General features: G+C 41.6%; 29 pseudogenes; all 29 read right to left on the bottom strand.

The window, feature by feature from the left end:
* Positions 1-374: 374 nt before the first annotated feature.
* On the bottom strand, positions 375-493 carry LOC137109920 (5S ribosomal RNA; annotated as a pseudogene).
* An 867-nt stretch (positions 494-1,360) lies between these two features.
* Positions 1,361-1,479, bottom strand: LOC137109681 (5S ribosomal RNA; annotated as a pseudogene).
* Positions 1,480-2,336: 857 nt separating this feature from the next.
* LOC137109899 (5S ribosomal RNA) lies at positions 2,337-2,455 on the bottom strand (annotated as a pseudogene).
* An 867-nt stretch (positions 2,456-3,322) lies between these two features.
* Positions 3,323-3,431, bottom strand: LOC137109992 (5S ribosomal RNA; annotated as a pseudogene).
* Positions 3,432-4,288: 857 nt separating this feature from the next.
* LOC137109941 (5S ribosomal RNA) lies at positions 4,289-4,407 on the bottom strand (annotated as a pseudogene).
* Positions 4,408-5,005: 598 nt separating this feature from the next.
* Positions 5,006-5,124, bottom strand: LOC137109919 (5S ribosomal RNA; annotated as a pseudogene).
* An 867-nt stretch (positions 5,125-5,991) lies between these two features.
* On the bottom strand, positions 5,992-6,120 carry LOC137109980 (5S ribosomal RNA; annotated as a pseudogene).
* Positions 6,121-6,977: 857 nt separating this feature from the next.
* Positions 6,978-7,096, bottom strand: LOC137109713 (5S ribosomal RNA; annotated as a pseudogene).
* An 856-nt stretch (positions 7,097-7,952) lies between these two features.
* On the bottom strand, positions 7,953-8,071 carry LOC137109762 (5S ribosomal RNA; annotated as a pseudogene).
* An 857-nt stretch (positions 8,072-8,928) lies between these two features.
* LOC137109961 (5S ribosomal RNA) lies at positions 8,929-9,047 on the bottom strand (annotated as a pseudogene).
* An 857-nt stretch (positions 9,048-9,904) lies between these two features.
* LOC137109772 (5S ribosomal RNA) lies at positions 9,905-10,023 on the bottom strand (annotated as a pseudogene).
* Positions 10,024-10,621: 598 nt separating this feature from the next.
* On the bottom strand, positions 10,622-10,740 carry LOC137109918 (5S ribosomal RNA; annotated as a pseudogene).
* Positions 10,741-11,607: 867 nt separating this feature from the next.
* LOC137109831 (5S ribosomal RNA) lies at positions 11,608-11,726 on the bottom strand (annotated as a pseudogene).
* Positions 11,727-11,977: 251 nt separating this feature from the next.
* LOC137109877 (5S ribosomal RNA) lies at positions 11,978-12,106 on the bottom strand (annotated as a pseudogene).
* An 867-nt stretch (positions 12,107-12,973) lies between these two features.
* LOC137109733 (5S ribosomal RNA) lies at positions 12,974-13,092 on the bottom strand (annotated as a pseudogene).
* Positions 13,093-13,948: 856 nt separating this feature from the next.
* On the bottom strand, positions 13,949-14,067 carry LOC137109761 (5S ribosomal RNA; annotated as a pseudogene).
* An 857-nt stretch (positions 14,068-14,924) lies between these two features.
* Positions 14,925-15,043, bottom strand: LOC137109926 (5S ribosomal RNA; annotated as a pseudogene).
* An 867-nt stretch (positions 15,044-15,910) lies between these two features.
* LOC137109597 (5S ribosomal RNA) lies at positions 15,911-16,029 on the bottom strand (annotated as a pseudogene).
* Positions 16,030-16,886: 857 nt separating this feature from the next.
* Positions 16,887-17,005, bottom strand: LOC137109795 (5S ribosomal RNA; annotated as a pseudogene).
* An 867-nt stretch (positions 17,006-17,872) lies between these two features.
* On the bottom strand, positions 17,873-17,991 carry LOC137109859 (5S ribosomal RNA; annotated as a pseudogene).
* An 857-nt stretch (positions 17,992-18,848) lies between these two features.
* Positions 18,849-18,967, bottom strand: LOC137109680 (5S ribosomal RNA; annotated as a pseudogene).
* Positions 18,968-19,834: 867 nt separating this feature from the next.
* LOC137109895 (5S ribosomal RNA) lies at positions 19,835-19,953 on the bottom strand (annotated as a pseudogene).
* Positions 19,954-20,810: 857 nt separating this feature from the next.
* On the bottom strand, positions 20,811-20,929 carry LOC137109725 (5S ribosomal RNA; annotated as a pseudogene).
* An 866-nt stretch (positions 20,930-21,795) lies between these two features.
* LOC137109706 (5S ribosomal RNA) lies at positions 21,796-21,914 on the bottom strand (annotated as a pseudogene).
* An 857-nt stretch (positions 21,915-22,771) lies between these two features.
* On the bottom strand, positions 22,772-22,890 carry LOC137109679 (5S ribosomal RNA; annotated as a pseudogene).
* Positions 22,891-23,757: 867 nt separating this feature from the next.
* On the bottom strand, positions 23,758-23,876 carry LOC137109716 (5S ribosomal RNA; annotated as a pseudogene).
* An 857-nt stretch (positions 23,877-24,733) lies between these two features.
* Positions 24,734-24,852, bottom strand: LOC137109596 (5S ribosomal RNA; annotated as a pseudogene).
* An 867-nt stretch (positions 24,853-25,719) lies between these two features.
* Positions 25,720-25,838, bottom strand: LOC137109857 (5S ribosomal RNA; annotated as a pseudogene).
* An 857-nt stretch (positions 25,839-26,695) lies between these two features.
* LOC137109678 (5S ribosomal RNA) lies at positions 26,696-26,814 on the bottom strand (annotated as a pseudogene).
* Positions 26,815-27,177: the final 363 nt, after the last annotated feature.

Below are 27,177 nucleotides of genomic sequence, written 5' to 3'. Positions count from 1 at the left end.
TGTCAAACAAAACATGACACTACAACTCAGGGCGAACCAAGGCCAACATAATAAACAAAATAAGCCATTTCCCATAGAAAGTGCTAGCTAGCCTGATAGAAATAAACAAACCAAAAGACAGTCGCTAACCCTTACTCCCTAATGTGAAAACAGTCCAAGAAAATGGCAGTTCACCCCTACAGATTTAATACTATTTACAAAATATACAATTTATTTAACATGGTCTACTAGTAATGAAGCACGATGGTTGAGAAACCAATAAAGTAGCAAAACAACAGCAATGAAAGAACAAAATTTGATGAAAATATAGAACAATTTCTATGAATAAATAGGCAGTAACACCAGCTTGTGCTGCCCGTAAACCCAAGCAAAAAAGCTTAAAGCACCTGGTATTCCCAGGCGGTCTTCCTACCAAGTACTAACCAGGCCCGGCTCTATTTGGCTGCCGAGATCGGACGAGATCCGGCGCTTAGAGAGCGGTGTGGCCGTAAGCTGCATTTGACATCATCAACAGCTCTTAAAAACGCTGGAGAAGCAGAATGCATGACACTTGCTAAGAAGAAGATAAATGTGGCAAAGTACAAAGTAATATAACTGTACTGGTCTGTTACGCCCCTGTCCAGGGGGTCAGGGTGCAACATACAAAGATAAATTAGCATGTTCCCTCTCCGATCCCCAAACCAAACTCCAGTATCGAGATGTTCCAACAGAATGATATTTATTTTAAACGAAAGAAAGTGTCAAACAAAACATGACACTACAACTCAGGGCGAACCAAGGCCAACATAATAAACAAAATAAGCCATTTCCCACAGAAAGTGCTAGCTAGCCTGATAGAAATAAACAAACCAAAAGACAGTCGCTAACCCTAACTCCCTAATGTGAAAACAAGAGAAAACAATCAAAAGAAAATGGCTGTTCACCCCTACAGATTTAAAACTATTTACAAAATATACAATTTATAAACAAAACCACGGCATAAAACCTAACAATTCAAAAATGCTAAATAAAGTTTGGAAACCAAGAACAGTAAACAGGTGCTGCTGCCAGAAAGAGCCTCGCTAGCTGTTGGGAACCGTACTTTTAAAACTCCAGGAAGTGTAGGATGGACCAATCAGCTTCCTGTACTGCCCCCCAATCCGGCCAATCAGGCAGGGCACCTATAAGAACAACAAAATAAAAACAACACATATGGCCAGGACCGTAACATGGTCTACTAGTAATGAAGCACGATGGTTGACAAACCAATAAAGTAGCAAAACAGTAATGAAAGAACAAAATTTGATGAAAATATAGAACAATTTCTATGAATAAATAGGCAGTAACACCAGCTTGTGCTGCCCGTAAACCCAAGCAAAAAAGCTTACAGCACCTGGTATTCCCACGCGGTCTTCCTACCAAGTACTAACCAGGCCCGGCTCTATTTGGCTGCCGAGATCGGACGAGATCGGGCGCTTAGAGAGCGGTGTGGCCGTAAGCTGCATTTGACATCATCAACAGCTCTTAAAAACGCTGGAGAAGCAGAATGCATGAAACTTGCTAAGAAGAAGATAAATGTGGCAAAGTACAAAGTACTATAACTGTACTGGTCTGTTACGCCCCTGTCTAGGGGGTCAGGGTGCAACATACAAAGATAAATTAGCATGTTCCCTCTCCGATCCCCAAACCAAAATCCAGGATCGAGATGTTCCAACAGAATGATATTTATTTTAAACGAAAGAAAGTGTCAAACAAAACATGACACTACAACTCAGGGCGAACCAAGGCCAACATAATAAACAAATAAGCCATTTCCCACAGAAAGTGCTAGCTAGCCTGATAGAAATAAACAATCCAAAAGACAGTCGCTAACCCTAACTCCCTAATGTGAAAACAGTCCAAAGAAAATGGCTGTTCACCCCTACAGATTTAATACTATTTACAAAATATACAATTTATAAACAAAACCACGGCACAAAACCTAACAATTCAAAAATGCTAAATAAGGTTTGGAAACCAAGAACAGCAAACAGGTGCTGCTGCCAGAAAGAGCCTCGCTAGCTGTTGGGAACCGTACTTTTAAAACTCCAGGAAGTGTAGGATGGACCAATCAGCTTCCTGTACTGCCCCTCAATCCGGCCAATCAGGCAGGGCACCTATAAGAACAACAAATCAAAAACAACACATATGGCCAGGACCGTAACATGGTCTACTAGTAATGAAGCACGATGGTTGACAAACCAATAAAGTAGCAAAACAGTAATGAAGAGAACAAAATTTTATGAAAATATAGAACAATTTCTATGAATAAATAGGCAGTAACACCAGCTTGTGCTGCCCGTAAACCCAAGCAAAAAAGCTTACAGCACCTGGTATTCCCACGCGGTCTTCCTACCAAGTACTAACCAGGCCCGGATCTATTAGGCTGCCGAGATCGGACGAGATCGGGCGCTTAGAGAGCGGTGTGGCCGTAAGCTGCATTTGACATCATCAACAGCTCTTAAAAACGTTGGAGAAGCAGAATGCATGAAACTTGCTAAGACGAAGATAAATGTGGCAAAGTACAAAGTACTATAACTGTACTGGTCTGTTACGCCCCTGTCCAGGGGGTCAGGGTGCAACATACAAAGATAAATTAGCATGTTCCCTCTCCGATCCCCAAACCAAAATCCAGGATCGAGATGTTCCAACAGAATGATATTTATTTTAAACGAAAGAAAGTGTCAAACAAAACATGACACTACAACTCAGGGCGAACCAAGGCCAACATAATAAACAAAATAAGCCATTTCCCACAGAAAGTGCTAGCTAGCCTGATAGAAATAAACAAACCAAAAGACAGTCGCTAACCCTAACTCCCTAATGTGAAAAAAAGAGAAAACAATCAAAAGAAAATGGCTGTTCACCCCTACAGATTTAATACTATTTACAAAATATACAATTTATAAACAAAACCACGGCACAAAACCTAACAATTCAAAAATGCTAAATAAGGTTTGGAAACCAAGAACAGCAAACAGGTGCTGATGCCAGAAAGAGCCTCGCTAGCTGTTGGGAACCGTACTTTTAAAACTCCAGGAAGTGTAGGATGGACCAATCAGCTTCCTGTACTGCCCCTCAATCCGGCCAATCAGGCAGGGCACCTATAAGAACGACAAAATAAAAACAACACATATGGCCAGGACCGTAACATGGTCTACTAGTAATGAAGCACGATGGTTGACAAACCAATAAAGTAGCAAAACAACAATGAAAGAACAAAATTTGATGAAAATATACAACAATTTCTATGAATAAATAGGCAGTAACACCAGTTTGTGCTGCCCGTAAACCCAAGTAAAAAAGTTTACAGCACCTGGTATTCCCAGGCGGTCTTCCTACCAAGTACTAACCAGGCCCGGCTCTATTTGGCTGCCGAGATCGGGCGCTTAGAGAGCGGTGTGGCCGTAAGCTGCATTTGACATCATCAACAGCTCTTAAAAACGCTGGAGAAGCAGAATGCATGACACTTGCTAAGAAGAAGATAAATGTGGCAAAGTACAAAGTACTATAACTGTACTGGTCTGTTACGCCCCTGTCCAGGGGGTCAGGGTGCAACATACTAAGATAAATTAACATGTTCCCTCTCCGATCCCCAAACCAAACTCCAGTATCGAGATGTTCCAACAGAATGATATTTATTTTCAACGAAAGAAAGTGTCAAACAAAACATGACACTACAACTCAGGGCAAACCAAGGCCAACATAATAAACAAAATAAGCCATTTCCCACAGAAAGTGCTAGCTAGCCTGATAGAAATAAACAATCCAAAAGACAGTCGCTAACCCTAACTCCCTAATGTGAAAACAGTCCAAAGAAAATGGCTGTTCACCCCTACCGATTTAATACTATTTACAAAATATACAATTTATAAACAAAACCACGGCACAAAACCTAACAATTCAAAAATGCTAAATAAGGTTTGGAAACCAAGAACAGCAAACAGGTGCTGCTGCCAGAAAGAGCCTCGCTAGCTGTTGGGAACCGTACTTTTAAAACTCCAGGAAGTGTAGGATGGACCAATCAGCTTCCTGTACTGCCCCTCAATCCGGCCAATCAGGCAGGGCACCTATAAGAACAACAAATCAAAAACAACACATATGGCCAGGACCGTAACATGGTCTACTAGTAATGAAGCACGATGGTTGACAAACCAATAAAGTAGCAAAACAGCAATGAAAGAACAAAATTTGATGAAAATATAGAACAATTTCTATGAATAAATAGGCAGTAACACCAGCTTGTGCTGCCCGTAAACCCAAGCAAAAAAGTTTACAGCACCTGGTATTCCCAGGCAGTCTTCCTACCAAGTACTAACAAGGCCCGGCTCTATTTGGCTGCCGAGATCGGACGAGATCGGGCGCTTAGAGAGCGGTGTGGCCGTAAGCTGCATAAAAACGTTGGAGAAGCAGAATGCATGAAACATGCTAAGAAGAAGATAAATGTGGCAAAGTACAAAGTACTATAACTGTACTGGTCTGTTACGCCCCTGTCCAGGGGGTCAGGGTGCAACATACAAAGATAAATTAGCATGTTCCCTCTCCGATCCCCAAACCAAAATCCAGGATCGAGATGTTCCAACAGAATGATATTTATTTTAAACGAAAGAAAGTGTCAAACAAAACATGACACTACAACTCAGGGCGAACCAAGGCCAACATAATAAACAAAATAAGCCATTTCCCATAGAAAGTGCTAGCTAGCCTGATAGAAATAAACAAACCAAAAGACAGTCGCTAACCCTTACTCCCTAATGTGAAAACAGTCCAAGAAAATGGCAGTTCACCCCTACAGATTTAATACTATTTACAAAATATACAATTTATTTAACATGGTCTACTAGTAATGAAGCACGATGGTTGAGAAACCAATAAAGTAGCAAAACAACAGCAATGAAAGAACAAAATTTGATGAAAATATAGAACAATTTCTATGAATAAATAGGCAGTAACACCAGCTTGTGCTGCCCGTAAACCCAAGCAAAAAAGCTTAAAGCACCTGGTATTCCCAGGCGGTCTTCCTACCAAGTACTAACCAGGCCCGGCTCTATTTGGCTGCCGAGATCGGACGAGATCCGGCGCTTAGAGAGCGGTGTGGCCGTAAGCTGCATTTGACATCATCAACAGCTCTTAAAAACGCTGGAGAAGCAGAATGCATGACACTTGCTAAGAAGAAGATAAATGTGGCAAAGTACAAAGTAATATAACTGTACTGGTCTGTTACGCCCCTGTCCAGGGGGTCAGGGTGCAACATACAAAGATAAATTAGCATGTTCCCTCTCCGATCCCCAAACCAAACTCCAGTATCGAGATGTTCCAACAGAATGATATTTATTTTAAACGAAAGAAAGTGTCAAACAAAACATGACACTACAACTCAGGGCGAACCAAGGCCAACATAATAAACAAAATAAGCCATTTCCCACAGAAAGTGCTAGCTAGCCTGATAGAAATAAACAAACCAAAAGACACTCGCTAACCCTAACTCCCTAATGTGAAAACAAGAGAAAACAATCAAAAGAAAATGGCTGTTCACCCCTAAAGATTTAATACTATTTACAAAATATACAATTTATAAACAAAACCACGGCACAAAACCTAACAATTCAAAAATGCTAAATAAGGTTTGGAAACCAAGAACAGCAAACAGGTGCTGCTGCCAGAAAGAGCCTCGCTAGCTGTTGGGAACCGTACTTTGAAAACTCCAGGAAGTGTAGGATGGACCAATCAGCTTCCTGTACTGCCCCCCAATCCGGCCAATCAGGCAGGGCACCTATAAGAACAAGAAAATAAAAACAACACATATGGCCAGGACCGTAACATGGTCTACTAGTAATGAAGCACGATGGTTGACAAACCAATAAAGTAGCAAAACAGTAATGAAAGAACAAAATTTGATGAAAATATAGAACAATTTCTATGAATAAATAGGCAGTAACACCAGCTTGTGCTGCCCGTAAACCCAAGCAAAAAAGCTTACAGCACCTGGTATTCCCGGGCGGTCTTCCTACCAAGTACTAACCAGGCCCGGCTTTATTTGGCTGCCGAGATCGGACGAGATCAGACGAGATCGGGCGCTTAGAGAGCAGTGTGGCCGTAAGCTGCATTTGACATCATCAAAAGCTCTTAAAAACGCTGGAGAAGCAGAATGCATGACACTTGCTAAGAAGAAGATAAATGTGGCAAAGTACAAAGTACTATAACTGTAATGGTCTGTTACGCCCCTGTCTAGGGGGTCAGGGTGCAACATACAAAGATAAATTAGCATGTTCCCTCTCCGATCCCCAAACCAAAATCCAGGATCGAGATGTTCCAACAAAATGATATTTATTTTAAACGAAAGAAAGTGTCAAACAAAACATGACACTACAACTCAGGGCGAACCAAGGCCAACATAATAAACAAATTAAGCCATTTCCCACAGAAAGTGCTAGCTAGCCTGATAGAAATAAACAAACCAAAAGACAGTCGCTAACCCTAACTCCCTAATGTGAAAACTGTCCAAAGAAAATGGCAGTTCACCTCTACAGATTTAATACTATTTACAAAATATACAATTTATAGACAAAACCACGGCACAAAACCTAACAATTCAAAAATGCTAAATAAGGTTTGGAAACCAAGAACAGCAAACAGGTGCTGCTGCCAGAAAGAGCCTCGCTAGCTGTTGGGAACCGTACTTTTAAAACTCCAGGAAGTGTAGGATGGACCAATCAGCTTCCTGTACTGCCCCCCAATCCGGCCAATCAGGCAGGGCACCTATAAGAACAACAAAATAAAAACAACACATATGGCCAGGACCGTAACATGGTCTACTAGTAATGAAGCACGATGGTTGACAAACCAATAAAGTAGCAAAATAGCAATGAAAGAACAAAATTTGATGAAAATATGGAACAATTTCTATGAATAAATAGGCAGTAACACCAGCTTGTGCTGCCCGTAAACCCAAGCAAAAAAGCTTACAGCACCTGGTATTCCCAGGCGGTCTTCCTACCAAGTACTAACCAGGCCCGGCTCTATTTGGCTGCCGAGATCGGACGAGATCGGGCGCTTAAAGAGCGGTGCGGCCGTAAGCTGCATTTGACATCATCAACAGCTCTTAAAAACGCTGGAGAAGCAGAATGCATGACACTCGCTAAGAAGAAGATAAATGTGGCAAAGTACAAAGTACTATAACTGTACTGGTCTGTTACGCCCCTGTCTAGGGGGTCAGGGTGCAACATACAAAGATAAATTAGCATGTTCCCTCTCCGATCCCCAAACCAAAATCCAGGATCGAGATGTTCCAACAGAATGATATTTATTTTAAACGAAAGAAAGTGTCAAACAAAACATGACACTACAACTCAGGGCGAACCAAGGCCAACATAATAAACAAAATAAGCTATTTCCCACAGAAAGTGCTAGCTAGCCTGATAGAAATAAACAAACCAAAAGACAGTCGCTAACCCTTACTCCCTAATGGGAAAACAGTCCAAGAAAATGGCAGTTCACCCCTACAGATTTAATATTATTTACAAAATATACAATTTATAAACAAAACCACGGCACAAAACCTAACAATTCAAAAATGCTAAATAAGGTTTGGAAACCAAGAACAGCAAACAGGTGCTGCTGCCAGAAAGAGCCTCGCTAGCTGTTGGGAACCGTACTTTTAAAACTCCAGGAAGTGTAGGATGGACCAATCAGCTTCCTGTACTGCCCCTCAATCCGGCCAATCAGGCAGGGCACCTATAAGAACGAGAAAAAAAAAACAACACATATGGCCAGGACCGTAACATGGTCTACTAGTAATGAAGCACGATGGTTGAAAAAACAATAAAGTAGCAAAACAGCAATGAAAAAACAAAATTTGATGAAAATATAGAAAAATTTCTATGAATAAATAGGCAGTAACACCAGCTTGTGCTGCCCGTAAACCCAAGCAAAAAAGCTTACAGCACCTGGTATTCCTGGGCGGTCTTCCTACCAAGTACTAACCAGGCCCGGCTCTATTTGGCTGCCGAGATCGGACGAGATCGGGCGCTTAGAGAGCGGTGTGGCCGTAAGCTGCATTTGACATCATCAACAGCTCTTAAAAACGCTGGAGAAGCAGAATGCATGACACTTGCTAAGAAGAAGATAAATGTGGCAAAGTACAAAGTACTATAACTGTACTGGTCTGTTACGCCCCTGTCCAGGGGGTCAGGGTGCAACATACAAAGATAAATTAGCATGTTCCCTCTCCGATCCCCAAACCAAAATCCAGGATCGAGATGTTCCAACAGAATGATATTTATTTTAAACGAAAGAAAGTGTCAAACAAAACATGACACTACAACTCAGGGCGAACCAAGGCCAACATAATAAACAAAATAAGCCATTTCCCACAGAAAGTGCTAGCTAGCCTGATAGAAATAAACAAACCAAAAGACAGTCGCTAACCCTAACTCCCAAATGTGAAAACAATCCAAAGAAAATGGCAGTTCACCCCTACAGATTTAATACTATTTACAAAATATACAATTTATAAACAAAACCACGGCATAAAACCTAACAATTCAAAAATGCTAAATAAAGTTTGGAAACCAAGAACAGCAAACAGGTGCTGCTGCCAGAAAGAGCCTCGCTAGCTGTTGGGAACCGTACTTTTAAAACTCCAGGAAGTGTAGGATGGACCAATCAGCTTCCTGTACTGCCCCCCAATCCGGCCAATCAGGCAGGGCACCTATAAGAACAAGAAAATAAAAACAACACATATGGCCAGGACCGTAACATGGTCTACTAGTAATGAAGCACGATGGTTGACAAACCAATAAAGTAGCAAAACAGTAATGAAAGAACAAAATTTGATGAAAATATAGAACAATTTCTATGAATAAATAGGCAGTAACACCAGCTTGTGCTGCCCGTAAACCCAAGCAAAAAAGCTTACAGCACCTGGTATTCCCACGCGGTCTTCCTACCAAGTAGAAACCAGGCCCGGCTTTATTTGGCTGCCGAGATCGGACGAGATCGGGCGCTTAGAGAGCGGTGTGGTCGTAAGCTGCATTTGACATCATCAACAGCTCTTAAAAACGTTGGAGAAGCAGAATGCATGAAACTTGCTAAGAAGAAGATAAATGTGGCAAAGTACAAAGTACTATAACTGTACTGGTCTGTTACGCCCCTGTCCAGGGGGTCAGGGTGCAACATACAAAGATAAATTAGCATGTTCCCTCTCCGATCCCCAAACCAAAATCCAGGATCGAGATGTTCCAACAGAATGATATTTATTTTAAACGAAAGAAAGTGTCAAACAAAACATGACACTACAACTCAGGGCGAACCAAGGCCAACATAATAAACAAAATAAGCCATTTCCCACAGAAAGTGCTAGCTAGCCTGATAGAAATAAACAATCCAAAAGACAGTCGCTAACCCTAACTCCCTAATGTGAAAACAGTCCAAAGAAAATGGCTGTTCACCCCTACAGATTTAATACGAATTACAAAATATACAATTTATAAACAAAACCACGGCACAAAACCTAACAATTCAAAAATGCTAAATAAGGTTTGGAAACCAAGAACAGCAAACAGGTGTTGCTGCCAGAAAGAGCCTCGCTAGCTGTTGGGAACCGTACTTTTAAAACTCCAGGAAGTGTAGGATGGACCAATCAGCTTCCTGTACTGCCCCCCAATCCGGCCAATCAGGCAGGGCACCTATAAGAACAACAAAATAAAAACAACACATATGGCCAGGACCGTAACATGGTCTACTAGTAATGAAGCACGATGGTTGACAAACCAATAAAGTAGCAAAACAGCAATGAAAGAACAAAATTTGATGAAAATATACAACAATTTCTATGAATAAATAGACAGTAACACCAGTTTGTGCTGCCCGTAAACCCAAGCAAAAAAGCTTACATCACCTGGTATTCCCAGGCGGTCTTCCTACCAAGTACTAACCAGGCCCGGCTCTATTTGGCTGCCGAGATCGGACGAGATCGGGCGCTTAGAGAGCGGTGTGGCCGTAAGCTGCATAAAAACGTTGGAGAAGCAGAATGCATGAAACATGCTAAGAAGAAGATAAATGTGGCAAAGTACAAAGTACTATAACTGTACTGGTCTGTTACGCCCCTGTCCAGGGGGTCAGGGTGCAACATACAAAGATAAATTAGCATGTTCCCTCTCCGATCCCCAAACCAAAATCCAGGATCGAGATGTTCCAACAGAATGATATTTATTTTAAACGAAAGAAAGTGTCAAACAAAACATGACACTACAACTCAGGGCGAACCAAGGCCAACATAATAAACAAAATAAGCCATTTCCCATAGAAAGTGCTAGCTAGCCTGATAGAAATAAACAAACCAAAAGACAGTCGCTAACCCTTACTCCCTAATGTGAAAACAGTCCAAGAAAATGGCAGTTCACCCCTACAGATTTAATACTATTTACAAAATATACAATTTATTTAACATGGTCTACTAGTAATGAAGCACGATGGTTGAGAAACCAATAAAGTAGCAAAACAACAGCAATGAAAGAACAAAATTTGATTAAAATATAGAACAATTTCTATGAATAAATAGGCAGTAACACCAGCTTGTGCTGCCCGTAAACCCAAGCAAAAAAGCTTAAAGCACCTGGTATTCCCAGGCGGTCTTCCTACCAAGTACTAACCAGGCCCGGCTCTATTTGGCTGCCGAGATCGGACGAGATCCGGCGCTTAGAGAGCGGTGTGGCCGTAAGCTGCATTTGACATCATCAACAGCTCTTAAAAACGCTGGAGAAGCAGAATGCATGACACTTGCTAAGAAGAAGATAAATGTGGCAAAGTACAAAGTAATATAACTGTACTGGTCTGTTACGCCCCTGTCCAGGGGGTCAGGGTGCAACATACAAAGATAAATTAGCATGTTCCCTCTCCGATCCCCAAACCAAACTCCAGTATCGAGATGTTCCAACAGAATGATATTTATTTTAAACGAAAGAAAGTGTCAAACAAAACATGACACTACAACTCAGGGCGAACCAAGGCCAACATAATAAACAAAAAAAGCCATTTCCCACAGAAAGTGCTAGCTAGCCTGATAGAAATAAACAAACCAAAAGACACTCGCTAACCCTAACTCCCTAATGTGAAAACAAGAGAAAACAATCAAAAGAAAATGGCTGTTCACCCCTACAGATTTAAAACTATTTACAAAATATACAATTTATAGACAAAACCACGGCACAAAACCTAACAATTCAAAAATGCTAAATAAGGTTTGGAAACCAAGAACAGCAAACAGGTGCTGCTGCCAGAAAGAGCCTCGCTAGCTGTTGGGAACCGTACTTTTAAAACTCCAGGAAGTGTAGGATGGACCAATCAGCTTCCTGTACTGCCCCCCAATCCGGCCAATCAGGCAGGGCACCTATAAGAACAACAAAAAAAAAACAACACATATGGCCAGGACCGTAACATGGTCTACTAGTAATGAAGCACGATGGTTGACAAACCAATAAATTATCAAAATAGCAATGAAAGAACAAAATTTGATGAAAATATGGAACAATTTCTATGAATAAATAGGCAGTAACACCAGCTTGTGCTGCCCGTAAACCCAAGCAAAAAAGCTTACAGCACCTGGTATTCCCAGGCGGTCTTCCAACCAAGTACTAACTAGGCCCGGCCTTATTTGGCTCCCGAGATCGGACGAGATCGGGCGCTTAGAGAGCGGTGTGGCCGTAAGCTGCATTTGACATCATCAACAGCTCCTAAAAACGCTGGAGAAGCAGAATGCATGACACTCGCTAAGAAGAAGATAAATGTGGCAAAGTACTAAAACGGTACTGGTCTAGTAGTAAAGAAGCACGATGGTTGACAAACCAATAAAGTAGCAAAACAGCAATGAAAGAACAAAATTTGATGAAAATATAGAACAATTTCTAGGAATAAATAGGCAGTAACACCAGCTTGTGCTGCCCGTAAACCCAAGCAAAAAAGCTTACAGCACCTGGTATTCCCAGGCGGTCTTCCTACCAAGTACTAACCAGGCCCGGCTCTATTTGGCTGCCGAGATCGGACGAGATCGGACGAGATCGGGCGCTTAGAGAGCGGTGTGGCCGTAAGCTGCATTTGATATCATCAACAGCTCCTAAAAACACTGTAGAAGCAGAATGCATAACACTTGCTAAGAAGAAGATAAATGTGGCAAAGTACAAAGTACTATAACTGTACTGGTCTGTTACGCCCCTGTCTAGGGGGTCAGGGTGCAACATACAAAGATAAATTAGGATGTTCCCTCTCCGGTCTCCAAACCATAATCCAGGATCGAGATGTTCCAACAGAATGATATTTATTTTAAACGAAAGAAAGTGTCAAACAAAACATGACACTACAACTCAGGGCGAACCAAGGCCAACATAATAAACAAAATAAGCCATTTCCCACAGAAAGTGCTAGCTAGCCTGATAGAAATAAACAAACCAAAAGACAGTCGCTAACCCTAACTCCCTAATGTGAAAACAAGAGAAAACAATCAAAAGAAAATGGCTGTTCACCACTACAGATTTAATACTATTTACAAAATATACAATTTATAGACAAAACCACGGCACAAAACCTAACAATTCAAAAATGCTAAATAAGGTTTGGAAACCAAGAACAGCAAACAGGTGCTGCTGCCAGAAAGAGCCTCGCTAGCTGTTGGGAACCGTACTTTTAAAACTCCAGGAAGTGTAGGATGGACCAATCAGCTTCCTGTACTGCCCCCCAATCCGGCCAATCAGGCAGGGCACCTATAAGAACAACAAAATAAAAACAACACATATGGCCAGGACCGTAACATGGTCTACTAGTAATGAAGCACGATGGTTGACAAACCAATAAAGTAGCAAAATAGCAATGAAAGAACAAAATTTGATGAAAATATGGAACAATTTCTATGAATAAATAGGCAGTAACACCAGCTTGTGCTGCCCGTAAACCCAAGCAAAAAAGCTTACAGCACCTGGTATTCCCAGGCGGTCTTCCTACCAAGTACTAACCAGGCCCGGCTCTATTTGGCTGCCGAGATCGGACGAGATCGGGCGCTTAGAGAGCGGTGCGGCCGTAAGCTGCATTTGACATCATCAACAGCTCTTAAAAACGCTGGAGAAGCAGAATGCATGACACTCGCTAAGAAGAAGATAAATGTGGCAAAGTACAAAGTACTATAACTGTACTGGTCTGTTACGCCCCTGTCTAGGGGGTCAGGGTGCAACATACAAAGATAAATTAGCATGTTCCCTCTCCGATCCCCAAACCAAAATCCAGGATCGAGATGTTCCAACAGAATGATATTTATTTTAAACGAAAGAAAGTGTCAAACAAAACATGACACTACAACTCAGGGCGAACCAAGGCCAACATAATAAACAAAATAAGCTATTTCCCACAGAAAGTGCTAGCTAGCCTGATAGAAATAAACAAACCAAAAGACAGTCGCTAACCCTTACTCCCTAATGGGAAAACAGTCCAAGAAAATGGCAGTTCACCCCTACAGATTTAATACTATTTACAAAATATACAATTTATAAACAAAACCACGGCACAAAACCTAACAATTCAAAAATGCTAAATAAGGTTTGGAAACCAAGAACAGCAAACAGGTGCTGCTGCCAGAAAGAGCCTCGCTAGCTGTTGGGAACCGTACTTTTAAAACTCCAGGAAGTGTAGGATGGACCAATCAGCTTCCTGTCCTGCCCCTCAATCCGGCCAATCAGGCAGGGCACCTATAAGAACGAGAAAAAAAAAACAACACATATGGCCAGGACCGTAACATGGTCTACTAGTAATGAAGCACGATGGTTGAAAAAACAATAAAGTAGCAAAACAGCAATGAAAAAACAAAATTTGATGAAAATATAGAAAAATTTCTATGAATAAATAGGCAGTAACACCAGCTTGTGCTGCCCGTAAACCCAAGCAAAAAAGCTTACAGCACCTGGTATTCCTGGGCGGTCTTCCTACCAAGTACTAACCAGGCCCGGCTCTATTTGGCTGCCGAGATCGGACGAGATCGGGCGCTTAGAGAGCGGTGTGGCCGTAAGCTGCATTTGACATCATCAACAGCTCTTAAAAACGCTGGAGAAGCAGAATGCATGACACTTGCTAAGAAGAAGATAAATGTGGCAAAGTACAAAGTACTATAACTGTACTGGTCTGTTACGCCCCTGTCCAGGGGGTCAGGGTGCAACATACAAAGATAAATTAGCATGTTCCCTCTCCGATCCCCAAACCAAAATCCAGGATCGAGATGTTCCAACAGAATGATATTTATTTTAAACGAAAGAAAGTGTCAAACAAAACATGACACTACAACTCAGGGCGAACCAAGGCCAACATAATAAACAAAATAAGCCATTTCCCACAGAAAGTGCTAGCTAGCCTGATAGAAATAAACAAACCAAAAGACAGTCGCTAACCCTAACTCCCAAATGTGAAAACAATCCAAAGAAAATGGCAGTTCACCCCTACAGATTTAATACTATTTACAAAATATACAATTTATAAACAAAACCACGGCATAAAACCTAACAATTCAAAAATGCTAAATAAAGTTTGGAAACCAAGAACAGCAAACAGGTGCTGCTGCCAGAAAGAGCCTCGCTAGCTGTTGGGAACCGTACTTTTAAAACTCCAGGAAGTGTAGGATGGACCAATCAGCTTCCTGTACTGCCCCCCAATCCGGCCAATCAGGCAGGGCACCTATAAGAACAAGAAAATAAAAACAACACATATGGCCAGGACCGTAACATGGTCTACTAGTAATGAAGCACGATGGTTGACAAACCAATAAAGTAGCAAAACAGTAATGAAAGAACAAAATTTGATGAAAATATAGAACAATTTCTATGAATAAATAGGCAGTAACACCAGCTTGTGCTGCCCGTAAACCCAAGCAAAAAAGCTTACAGCACCTGGTATTCCCACGCGGTCTTCCTACCAAGTAGAAACCAGGCCCGGCTTTATTTGGCTGCCGAGATCGGACGAGATCGGGCGCTTAGAGAGCGGTGTGGCCGTAAGCTGCATTTGACATCATCAACAGCTCTTAAAAACGTTGGAGAAGCAGAATGCATGAAACTTGCTAAGAAGAAGATAAATGTGGCAAAGTACAAAGTACTATAACTGTACTGGTCTGTTACGCCCCTGTCCAGGGGGTCAGGGTGCAACATACAAAGATAAATTAGCATGTTCCCTCTCCGATCCCCAAACCAAAATCCAGGATCGAGATGTTCCAACAGAATGATATTTATTTTAAACGAAAGAAAGTGTCAAACAAAACATGACACTACAACTCAGGGCGAACCAAGGCCAACATAATAAACAAAATAAGCCATTTCCCACAGAAAGTGCTAGCTAGCCTGATAGAAATAAACAAACCAAAAGACAGTCGCTAACCCTAACTCCCTAATGTGAAAACAAGAGAAAACAATCAAAAGAAAATGGCTGTTCACCCCTACAGATTTAATACGAATTACAAAATATACAATTTATAAACAAAACCACGGCACAAAACCTAACAATTCAAAAATGCTAAATAAGGTTTGGAAACCAAGAACAGCAAACAGGTGTTGCTGCCAGAAAGAGCCTCGCTAGCTGTTGGGAACCGTACTTTTAAAACTCCAGGAAGTGTAGGATGGACCAATCAGCTTCCTGTACTGCCCCCCAACCCGGCCAATCAGGCAGGGCACCTATAAGAACAACAAAATAAAAACAACACATATGGCCAGGACCGTAACATGGTCTACTAGTAATGAAGCACGATGGTTGACAAACCAATAAAGTAGCAAAACAGCAATGAAAGAACAAAATTTGATAAAAATATAGAACAATTTCTATGAATAAATAGGCAGTAACACCAGCTTGTGCTGCCCGTAAACCCAAGCAAAAAAGCTTACAGCACCTGGTATTCCCAGGCGGTCTTCCTACCAAGTACTAACCAGGCCCGGCTCTATTTGGCTGCCGAGATCGGACGAGATCGGGCGCTTAGAGAGCGGTGTGGCCGTAAGCTGCATTTGACATCATCAACAGCTCTTAAAATCGCTGGAGAAGCAGAATGCATGACACTTGCTAAGAAGAAGATAAATGTGGCAAAGTACAAAGTACTATAACTGTACTGGTCTGTTATGCCCCTGTCCAGGGGGTCAGGGTGCAACATACAAAGATAAATTAGCATGTTCCCTCTCCGATCCCCAAACCAAAATCCAGGATCGAGATGTTCCAACAGAATGATATTTATTTTAAACGAAAGAAAGTGTCAAACAAAACATGACACTACAACTCAGGGCGAACCAAGGCCAACATAATAAACAAAATAAGCCATTTCCCACAGAAAGTGCTAGCTAGCCTGATAGAAATAAACAAACCAAAAGACAGTCGCTAACCCTAACTCCCAAATGTGAAAACAATCCAAAGAAAATGGCAGTTCACCCCTACAGATTTAATACTATTTACAAAATATACAATTTATAAACAAAACCACGGCATAAAACCTAACAATTCAAAAATGCTAAATAAAGTTTGGAAACCAAGAACAGCAAACAGGTGCTGCTGCCAGAAAGAGCCTCGCTAGCTGTTGGGAACCGTACTTTTAAAACTCCAGGAAGTGTAGGATGGACCAATCAGCTTCCTGTACTGCCCCCCAATCCGGCCAATCAGGCAGGGCACATATAAGAACAAGAAAATAAAAACAACACATATGGCCAGGACCGTAACATGGTCTACTAGTAATGAAGCACGATGGTTGACAAACCAATAAAGTAGCAAAACAGTAATGAAAGAACAAAATTTGATGAAAATATAGAACAATTTCTATGAATAAATAGGCAGTAACACCAGCTTGTGCTGCCCGTAAACCCAAGCAAAAAAGCTTACAGCACCTGGTATTCCCACGCGGTCTTCCTACCAAGTACTAACCAGGCCCGGCTCTATTTGGCTGCTGAGATCGGACGAGATCGGGCGCTTAGAGAGCGGTGTGGCCGTAAGCTGCATTTGACATCATCAACAGCTCTTAAAAACGTTGGAGAAGCAGAATGCATGAAACTTGCTAAGAAGAAGATAAATGTGGCAAAGTACAAAGTACTATAACTGTACTGGTCTGTTACGCCCCTGTCCAGGGGGTCAGGGTGCAACATACAAAGATAAATTAGCATGTTCCCTCTCCGATCCCCAAACCAAAATCCAGGATCGAGATGTTCCAACAGAATGATATTTATTTTAAACGAAAGAAAGTGTCAAACAAAACATGACACTACAACTCAGGGCGAACCAAGGCCAACATAATAAACAAAATAAGCCATTTCCCACAGAAAGTGCTAGCTAGCCTGATAGAAATAAACAAACCAAAAGACAGTCGCTAACCCTAACTCCCTAATGTGAAAACAAGAGAAAACAATCAAAAGAAAATGGCTGTTCACCCCTACAGATTTAATACTATTTACAAAATATACAATTTATAAACAAAACCACGGCACAAAACCTAACAATTCAAAAATGCTAAATAAGGTTTGGAAACCAAGAACAGCAAACAGGTGCTGCTGCCAGAAAGAGCCTCGCTAGCTGTTGGGAACCGTACTTTTAAAACTCCAGGAAGTGTAGGATGGACCAATCAGCTTCCTGTACTGCCCCTCAATCCGGCCAATCAGGCAGGGCACCTATAAGAACAACAGATCAAAAACAACACATATGGCCAGGACCCTAACATGGTCTACTAGTAATGAAGCACGATGGTTGAAAAACCAATAAAGTAGCAAAACAGCAATGAAAGAACAAAATTTGATGAAAATATAGAACAATTTCTATGAATAAATAGGCAGTAACACCAGCTTGTGCTGCCCGTAAACCCAAGCAAAAAAGCTTACAACACCTGGTATTCCCAGGCGGTCTTCCTACCAAGTACTAACCAGGCCCGGCTCTATTTGGCTGCCGAGATCGGACGAGATTGGGCGCTTAGAGAGCGGTGTGGCCGTAAGCTGCATTTGACATCATCAACAGCTCTTAAAAACGTTGGAGAAGCAGAATGCATGACACTTACTAAGAAGAAGACAAATGTGGCAAAGTACAAAGTACTATAACTGTAATGGTCTGTTACGCCCCTGTCCAGGGGGTCAGGGTGCAACATACAAAGATAAATTAGCATGTTCCCTCTCCGATCCCCAAACCAAAATCCAGGATCGAGATGTTCCAACAGAATGATATTTATTTTAAACGAAAGAAAGTGTCAAACAAAACATGACACTACAACTCAGGGCGAACCAAGGCCAACATAATAAACAAAATAAGCCATTTCCCACAGAAAGTGCTAGCTAGCCTGATAGAAATAAACAAACCAAAAGACAGTCGCTAACCCTAACTCCCTAATGTGAAAACAGTCCAAAGAAAATGGCTGTTCACCCCTACAGATTTAATACGAATTACAAAATATACAATTTATAAACAAAACCACGGCACAAAACCTAACAATTCAAAAATGCTAAATAAGGTTTGGAAACCAAGAACAGCAAACAGGTGCTGCTGCCAGAAAGAGCCTCGCTAGCTGTTGGGAACCGTACTTTTAAAACTCCAGGAAGTGTAGGATGGACCAATCAGCTTCCTGTACTGCCCCTCAATCCGGCCAATCAGGCAGGGCACCTATAAGAACAACATATCAAAAACAACACATATGGCCAGGACCGTAACATGGTCTACTAGTAATGAAGCACGATGGTTGACAAACCAATAAAGTAGCAAAACAGTAATGAAAGAACAAAATTTGATGAAAATATAGAACAATTTCTATGAATAAATAGGCAGTAACACCAGCTTGTGCTGCCCGTAAACCCAAGCAAAAAAGCTTACAGCACCTGGTATTCCCACGCGGTCTTCCTACCAAGTACTAACCAGGCCCGGCTCTATTTGGCTGCCGAGATCGGACGAGATCGGGCGCTTAGAGAGCGGTGTGGCCGTAAGCTGCATTTGACATCATCAACAGCTCTTAAAAACGTTGGAGAAGCAGAATGCATGAAACTTGCTAAGAAGAAGATAAATGTGGCAAAGTACAAAGTACTATAAGTGTACTGGTCTGTTACGCCCCTGTCCAGGGGGTCAGGGTGCAACATACAAAGATAAATTAGCATGTTCCCTCTCCGATCCCCAAACCAAAATCCAGGATCGAGATGTTCCAACAGAATGATATTTATTTTAAACGAAAGAAAGTGTCAAACAAAACATGACACTACAACTCAGGGCGAACCAAGGCCAACATAATAAACAAAATAAGCCATTTCCCACAGAAAGTGCTAGCTAGCCTGATAGAAATAAACAAACCAAAAGACAGTCGCTAACCCTAACTCACTAATGTGAAAACAAGAGAAAACAATCAAAAGAAAATGGCTGTTCACCCCTACAGATTTAATACTATTTACAAAATATACAATTTATAAACAAAACCACGGCACAAAACCTAACAATTCAAAAATGCTAAATAAGGTTTGGAAACCAAGGACAGCAAACAGGTGCTGCTGCCAGAAAGAGCCTCGCTAGCTGTTGGGAACCGTACTTTTAAAACTCCAGGAAGTGTAGGATGGACCAATCAGCTTCCTGTACTGCCCCTCAATCCGGCCAATCAGGCAGGGCACCTATAAGAACGAGAAAATAAAAACAACACATATGGCCAGGACCGTAACATGGTCTACTAGTAATGAAGCACGATGGTTGAAAAACCAATAAAGTAGCAAAACAGCAATGAAAGAACAAAATTTGATGAAAATATAGAACAATTTCTATGAATAAATAGGCAGTAACACCAGCTTGTGCTGCCCGTAAACCCAAGCAAAAAAGCTTACAACACCTGGTATTCCCAGGCAGTCTTCCTACCAAGTACTAACCAGGCCCGGCTCTATTTGGCTGCCGAGATCGGACGAGATTGGGCGCTTAGAGAGCGGTGTGGCCGTAAGCTGCATTTGACATCATCAACAGCTCTTAAAAACACTGGAGAAGCAGAATGCATGACACTTGCTAAGAAGAAGACAAATGTGGCAAAGTACAAAGTACTATAACTGTACTGGTCTGTTACGCCCCTGTCCAGGGGGTCAGGGTGCAACATACAAAGATAAATTAGCATGTTCCCTCTCCGATCCCCAAACCAAAATCCAGGATCGAGATGTTCCAACAGAATGATATTTATTTTAAACGAAAGAAAGTGTCAAACAAAACATGACACTACAACTCAGGGCGAACCAAGGCCAACATAATAAACAAAATAAGCCATTTCCCACAGAAAGTGCTAGCTAGCCTGATAGAAATAAACAAACCAAAAGACAGTCGCTAACCCTAACTCCCTAATGTGAAAACAGTCCAAAGAAAATGGCTGTTCACCCCTACAGATTTAATACTATTTACAAAATATACAATTTATAAACAAAACCACGGCACAAAACCTAACAATTCAAAAATGCTAAATAAGGTTTGGAAACCAAGAACAGCAAACAGGTGCTGCTGCCAGAAAGAGCCTCGCTAGCTGTTGGGAACCGTACTTTTAAAACTCCAGGAAGTGTAGGATGGACCAATCAGCTTCCTGTACTGCCCCTCAATCCGGCCAATCAGGCAGGGCACCTATAAGAACAACATATCAAAAACAACACATATGGCCAGGACCGTAACATGGTCTACTAGTAATGAAGCACGATGGTTGACAAACCAATAAAGTAGCAAAACAGTAATGAAAGAACAAAATTTGATGAAAATATAGAACAATTTCTATGAATAAATAGGCAGTAACACCAGCTTGTGCTGCCCGTAAACCCAAGCAAAAAAGCTTACAGCACCTGGTATTCCCAGGCGGTCTTCCTAGCAAGTACTAACCAGGCCCGGCTCTATTTGGCTGCCGAGATCGGACGAGATCGGGCGCTTAGAGAGCGGTGTGGCCGTAAGCTGCATTTGACATCATCAACAGCTCTTAAAAACGCTGGAGAAGCAGAATGCATGACACTTGCTAAGAAGAAGATAAATGTGGCAAAGTACAAAGTACTATAACTGTACTGGTCTGTTACGCCCCTGTCCAGGGGGTCAGGGTGCAACATACAAAGATAAATTAGCATGTTCCCTCTCCGATCCCCAAACCAAAATCCAGGATCGAGATGTTCCAACAGAATGATATTTATTTTAAACGAAAGAAAGTGTCAAACAAAACATGACACTACAACTCAGGGCGAACCAAGGCCAACATAATAAACAAAATAAGCCATTTCCCACAGAAAGTGCTAGCTAGCCTGATAGAATTAAAAAAACCAAAAGACAGTCGCTAACCCTAACTCCCTAATGTGAAAACAAGAGAAAACAATCAAAAGAAAATGGCTGTTCACCCCTACAGATTTAATACGAATTACAAAATATACAATTTATAAAAAAACCACGGCACAAAACCTAACAATTCAAAAATGCTAAATAAGGTTTGGAAACCAAGAACAGCAAACAGGTGCTGCTACCAGAAAGAGCCTCGCTAGCTGTTGGGAACCGTACTTTTAAAACTCCAGGAAGTGTAGGATGGACCAATCAGCTTCCTGTACTGCCCCTCAATCCGGCCAATCAGGAAGGGCACCTATAAGAAAGAGAAAATAAAAACAACACATATGGCCAGGACCGTAACATGGTCTACTAGTAATGAAGCACGATGGTTGAAAAACCAATAAAGTAGCAAAACAGCAATGAAAGAACAAAATTTGATGAAAATATAGAACAATTTCTATGAATAAATAGGCAGTAACACCAGCTTGTGCTGCCCGTAAACCCAAGCAAAAAAGCTTACAGCACCTGGTATTCCCGGGCGGTCTTCCTACCAAGTACTAACCAGGCCCGGCTCTATTTGGCTGCCGAGATCGGACGAGATCGGGCGCTTAGAGAGCGGTGTGGCCGTAAGCTGCATTTGACATCATCAACAGCTCTTAAAAACGCTGGAGAAGCAGAATGCATGACACTTGCTAAGAAGAAGATAAATGTGGCAAAGTACAAAGTAATATAACTGTACTGGTCTATTATGCCCCTGTCCAGGGGGTCAGGGTGCAACATACAAAGATAAATTAGCATGTTCCATCTCCGATCCCCAAACCAAAATCCAGGATCGAGATGTTCCAACAGAATGATATTTATTTTAAACGAAAGAAAGTGTCAAACAAAACATGACACTACAACTCAGGGCGAACCAAGGCCAACATAATAAACAAAATAAGCCATTTCCCACAGAAAGTGCTAGCTAGCCTGATAGAAATAAACAAACCAAAAGACAGTCGCTAACCCTAACTCCCTAATGTGAAAACAGTCCAAAGAAAATGGCTGTTCACCCCTACAGATTTAATACTATTTACAAAATATACAATTTATAAACAAAACCACGGCACAAAACCTAACAATTCAAAAATGCTAAATAAGGTTTGGAAACCAAGAACAGCAAACAGGTGCTGCTGCCAGAAAGAGCCTCGCTAGCTGTTGGGAACCGTACTTTTAAAACTCCAGGAAGTGTAGGATGGACCAATCAGCTTCCTGTACTGCCCCTCAATCCGGCCAATCAGGCAGGGCACCTATAAGAACAACAAATCAAAAACAACACATATGGCCAGGACCGTAACATGGTCTACTAGTAATGAAGCACGATGGTTGACAAACCAATAAAGTAGCAAAACAGTAATGAAAGAACAAAATTTGATGAAAATATAGAACAATTTCTATGAATAAATAGGCAGTAACACCAGCTTGTGCTGCCCGTAAACCCAAGCAAAAAAGCTTACAGCACCTGGTATTCCCACGCGGTCTTCCTACCAAGTACTAACCAGGCCCGGCTCTATTTGGCTGCCGAGATCGGACGAGATCGGGCGCTTAGAGAGCGGTGTGGCCGTAAGCTGCATTTGACATCATCAACAGCTCTTAAAAACGTTGGAGAAGCAGAATGCATGAAACTTGCTAAGAAGAAGATAAATGTGGCAAAGTACAAAGTACTATAACTGTACTGGTCTGTTACGCCCCTGTCCAGGGGGTCAGGGTGCAACATACAAAGATAAATTAGCATTTTCCCTCTCCGATCCCCAAACCAAAATCCAGGATCGAGATGTTCCAACAGAATGATATTTATTTTAAACGAAAGAAAGTGTCAAACAAAACATGACACTACAACTCAGGGCGAACCAAGGCCAACATAATAAACAAAATAAGCCATTTCCCACAGAAAGTGCTAGCTAGCCTGATAGAAATAAACAAACCAAAAGACAGTCGCTAACCCTAACTCACTAATGTGAAAACAAGAGAAAACAATCAAAAGAAAATGGCTGTTCACCCCTACAGATTTAATACTATTTACAAAATATACAATTTATAAACAAAACCACGGCACAAAACCTAACAATTCAAAAATGCTAAATAAGGTTTGGAAACCAAGAACAGCAAACAGGTGCTGCTGCCAGAAAGAGCCTCGCTAGCTGTTGGGAACCGTACTTTTAAAACTCCAGGAAGTGTAGGATGGACCAATCAGCTTCCTGTACTGCCCCTCAATCCGGCCAATCAGGCAGGGCACCTATAAGAACGAGAAAATAAAAACAACACATATGGCCAGGACCGTAACATGGTCTACTAGTAATGAAGCACGATGGTTGAAAAACCAATAAAGTAGCAAAACAGCAATGAAAGAACAAAATTTGATGAAAATATAGAACAATTTCTATGAATAAATAGGCAGTAACACCAGCTTGTGCTGCCCGTAAACCCAAGCAAAAAAGCTTACAACACCTGGTATTCCCAGGCGGTCTTCCTACCAAGTACTAACCAGGCCCGGCTCTATTTGGCTGCCGAGATCGGACGAGATCGGGCGCTTAGAGAGCGGTGTGGCCGTAAGCTGCATTTGACATCATCAACAGCTCTTAAAAACACTGGAGAAGCAGAATGCATGACACTTGCTAAGAAGAAGACAAATGTGGCAAAGTACAAAGTACTATAACTGTACTGGTCTGTTACGCCCCTGTCCAGGGGGTCAGGGTGCAACATACAAAGATAAATTAGCATGTTCCCTCTCCGATCCCCAAACCAAAATCCAGGATCGAGATGTTCCAACAGAATGATATTTATTTTAAACGAAAGAAAGTGTCAAACAAAACATGACACTACAACTCAGGGCGAACCAAGGCCAACATAATAAACAAAATAAGCCATTTCCCACAGAAAGTGCTAGCTAGCCTGATAGAAATAAACAAACCAAAAGACAGTCGCTAACCCTAACTCCCTAATGTGAAAACAGTCCAAAGAAAATGGCTGTTCACCCCTACAGATTTAATACTATTTACAAAATATACAATTTATAAACAAAACCACGGCACAAAACCTAACAATTCAAAAATGCTAAATAAGGTTTGGAAACCAAGAACAGCAAACAGGTGCTGCTGCCAGAAAGAGCCTCGCTAGCTGTTGGGAACCGTACTTTTAAAACTCCAGGAAGTGTAGGATGGACCAATCAGCTTCCTGTACTGCCCCTCAATCCGGCCAATCAGGCAGGGCACCTATAAGAACAACAAATCAAAAACAACACATATGGCCAGGACCGTAACATGGTCTACTAGTAATGAAGCACGATGGTTGACAAACCAATAAAGTAGCAAAACAGTAATGAAAGAACAAAATTTGATGAAAATATAGAACAATTTCTATGAATAAATAGGCAGTAACACCAGCTTGTGCTGCCCGTAAACCCAAGCAAAAAAGCTTACAGCACCTGGTATTCCCAGGCGGTCTTCCTACCAAGTACTAACCAGGCCCGGCTCTATTTGGCTGCCGAGATCGGACGAGATCGGGCGCTTAGAGAGCGGTGTGGCCGTAAGCTGCATTTGACATCATCAACAGCTCTTAAAAACGCTGGAGAAGCAGAATGCATGACACTTGCTAAGAAGAAGATAAATGTGGCAAAGTACAAAGTACTATAACTGTACTGGTCTGTTACGCCCCTGTCCAGGGGGTCAGGGTGCAACATACAAAGATAAATTAGCATGTTCCCTCTCCGATCCCCAAACCAAACTCCAGTATCGAGATGTTCCAACAGAATGATATTTATTTTAAACGAAAGAAAGTGTCAAACAAAACATGACACTACAACTCAGGGCGAACCAAGGCCAACATAATAAACAAAATAAGCCATTTCCCACAGAAAGTGCTAGCTAGCCTGATAGAAATAAACAATCCAAAAGACAGTCGCTAACCCTAACTCCCTAATGTGAAAACAAGAGAAAACAATCAAAAGAAAAAGGCTGTTCACCCCTACAGATTTAATACGAATTACAAAATATACAATTTATAAACAAAACCACGGCACAAAACCTAACAATTCAAAAATGCTAAATAAGGTTTGGAAACCAAGAACAGCAAACAGGTGCTGCTGCCAGAAAGAGCCTCGCTAGCTGTTGGGAACCGTACTTTTAAAACTCCAGGAAGTGTAGGATGGACCAATCAGCTTCCTGTACTGCCCCCCAATCCGGCCAATCAGGCAGGGCACCTATAAGAACAACAAATCAAAAACAACACATATGGCCAGGACCCTAACATGGTCTACTAGTAATGAAGAACGATGGTTGAAAAACCAATAAAGTAGCAAAACAGCAATGAAAGAACAAAATTTGATGAAAATATAGAACAATTTCTATGAATAAATAGGCAGTAACACCAGCTTGTGCTGCCCGTAAACCCAAGCAAAAAAGCTTACAACACCTGGTATTCCCAGGCGGTCTTCCTACCAAGTACTAACCAGGCCCGGCTCTATTTGGCTGCCGAGATCGGACGAGATTGGGCGCTTAGAGAGCGGTGTGGCCGTAAGCTGCATTTGACATCATCAACAGCTCTTAAAAACACTGGAGAAGCAGAATGCATGACACTTACTAAGAAGAAGACAAATGTGGCAAAGTACAAAGTACTATAACTGTAATGGTCTGTTACGCCCCTGTCCAGGGGGTGAGGGTGCAACATACAAAGATAAATTAGCATGTTCCCTCTCCGATCCCCAAACCAAAATCCAGGATCGAGATGTTCCAACAGAATGATATTTATTTTAAACGAAAGAAAGTGTCAAACAAAACATGACACTACAACTCAGGGCGAACCAAGGCCAACATAATAAACAAAATAAGCCATTTCCCACAGAAAGTGCTAGCTAGCCTGATAGAAATAAACAAACCAAAAGACAGTCGCTAACCCTAACTCCCTAATGTGAAAACAGTCCAAAGAAAATGGCTGTTCACCCCTACAGATTTAATACGAATTACAAAATATACAATTTATAAACAAAACCACGGCACAAAACCTAACAATTCAAAAATGCTAAATAAGGTTTGGAAACCAAGAACAGCAAACAGGTGCTGCTGCCAGAAAGAGCCTCGCTAGCTGTTGGGAACCGTACTTTTAAAACTCCAGGAAGTGTAGGATGGACCAATCAGCTTCCTGTACTGCCCCTCAATCCGGCCAATCAGGCAGGGCACCTATAAGAACAACATATCAAAAACAACACATATGGCCAGGACCGTAACATGGTCTACTAGTAATGAAGCACGATGGTTGACAAACCAATAAAGTAGCAAAACAGTAATGAAAGAACAAAATTTGATGAAAATATAGAACAATTTCTATGAATAAATAGGCAGTAACACCAGCTTGTGCTGCCCGTAAACCCAAGCAAAAAAGCTTACAGCACCTGGTATTCCCACGCGGTCTTCCTACCAAGTACTAACCAGGCCCGGCTCTATTTGGCTGCCGAGATCGGACGAGATCGGGCGCTTAGAGAGCGGTGTGGCCGTAAGCTGCATTTGACATCATCAACAGCTCTTAAAAACGTTGGAGAAGCAGAATGCATGAAACTTGCTAAGACGAAGATAAATGTGGCAAAGTACAAAGTACTATAACTGTACTGGTCTGTTACGCCCCTGTCCAGGGGGTCAGGGTGCAACATACAAAAATAAATTAGCATGTTCCCTCTCCGATCCCCAAACCAAAATCCAGGATCGAGATGTTCCAACAGAATGATATTTATTTTAAACGAAAGAAAGTGTCAAACAAAACATGACACTACAACTCAGGGCGAACCAAGGCCAACATAATAAACAAAATAAGCCATTTCCCACAGAAAGTGCTAGCTAGCCTAATAGAAATAAACAAACCAAAACA

Source organism: Channa argus, unplaced genomic scaffold (assembly GCF_033026475.1).
Source record: "Channa argus isolate prfri unplaced genomic scaffold, Channa argus male v1.0 Contig004, whole genome shotgun sequence".
NCBI lineage: Eukaryota > Metazoa > Chordata > Actinopteri > Anabantiformes > Channidae > Channa > Channa argus.
This window is presented reverse-complemented; position numbering and strand designations above follow the sequence as displayed.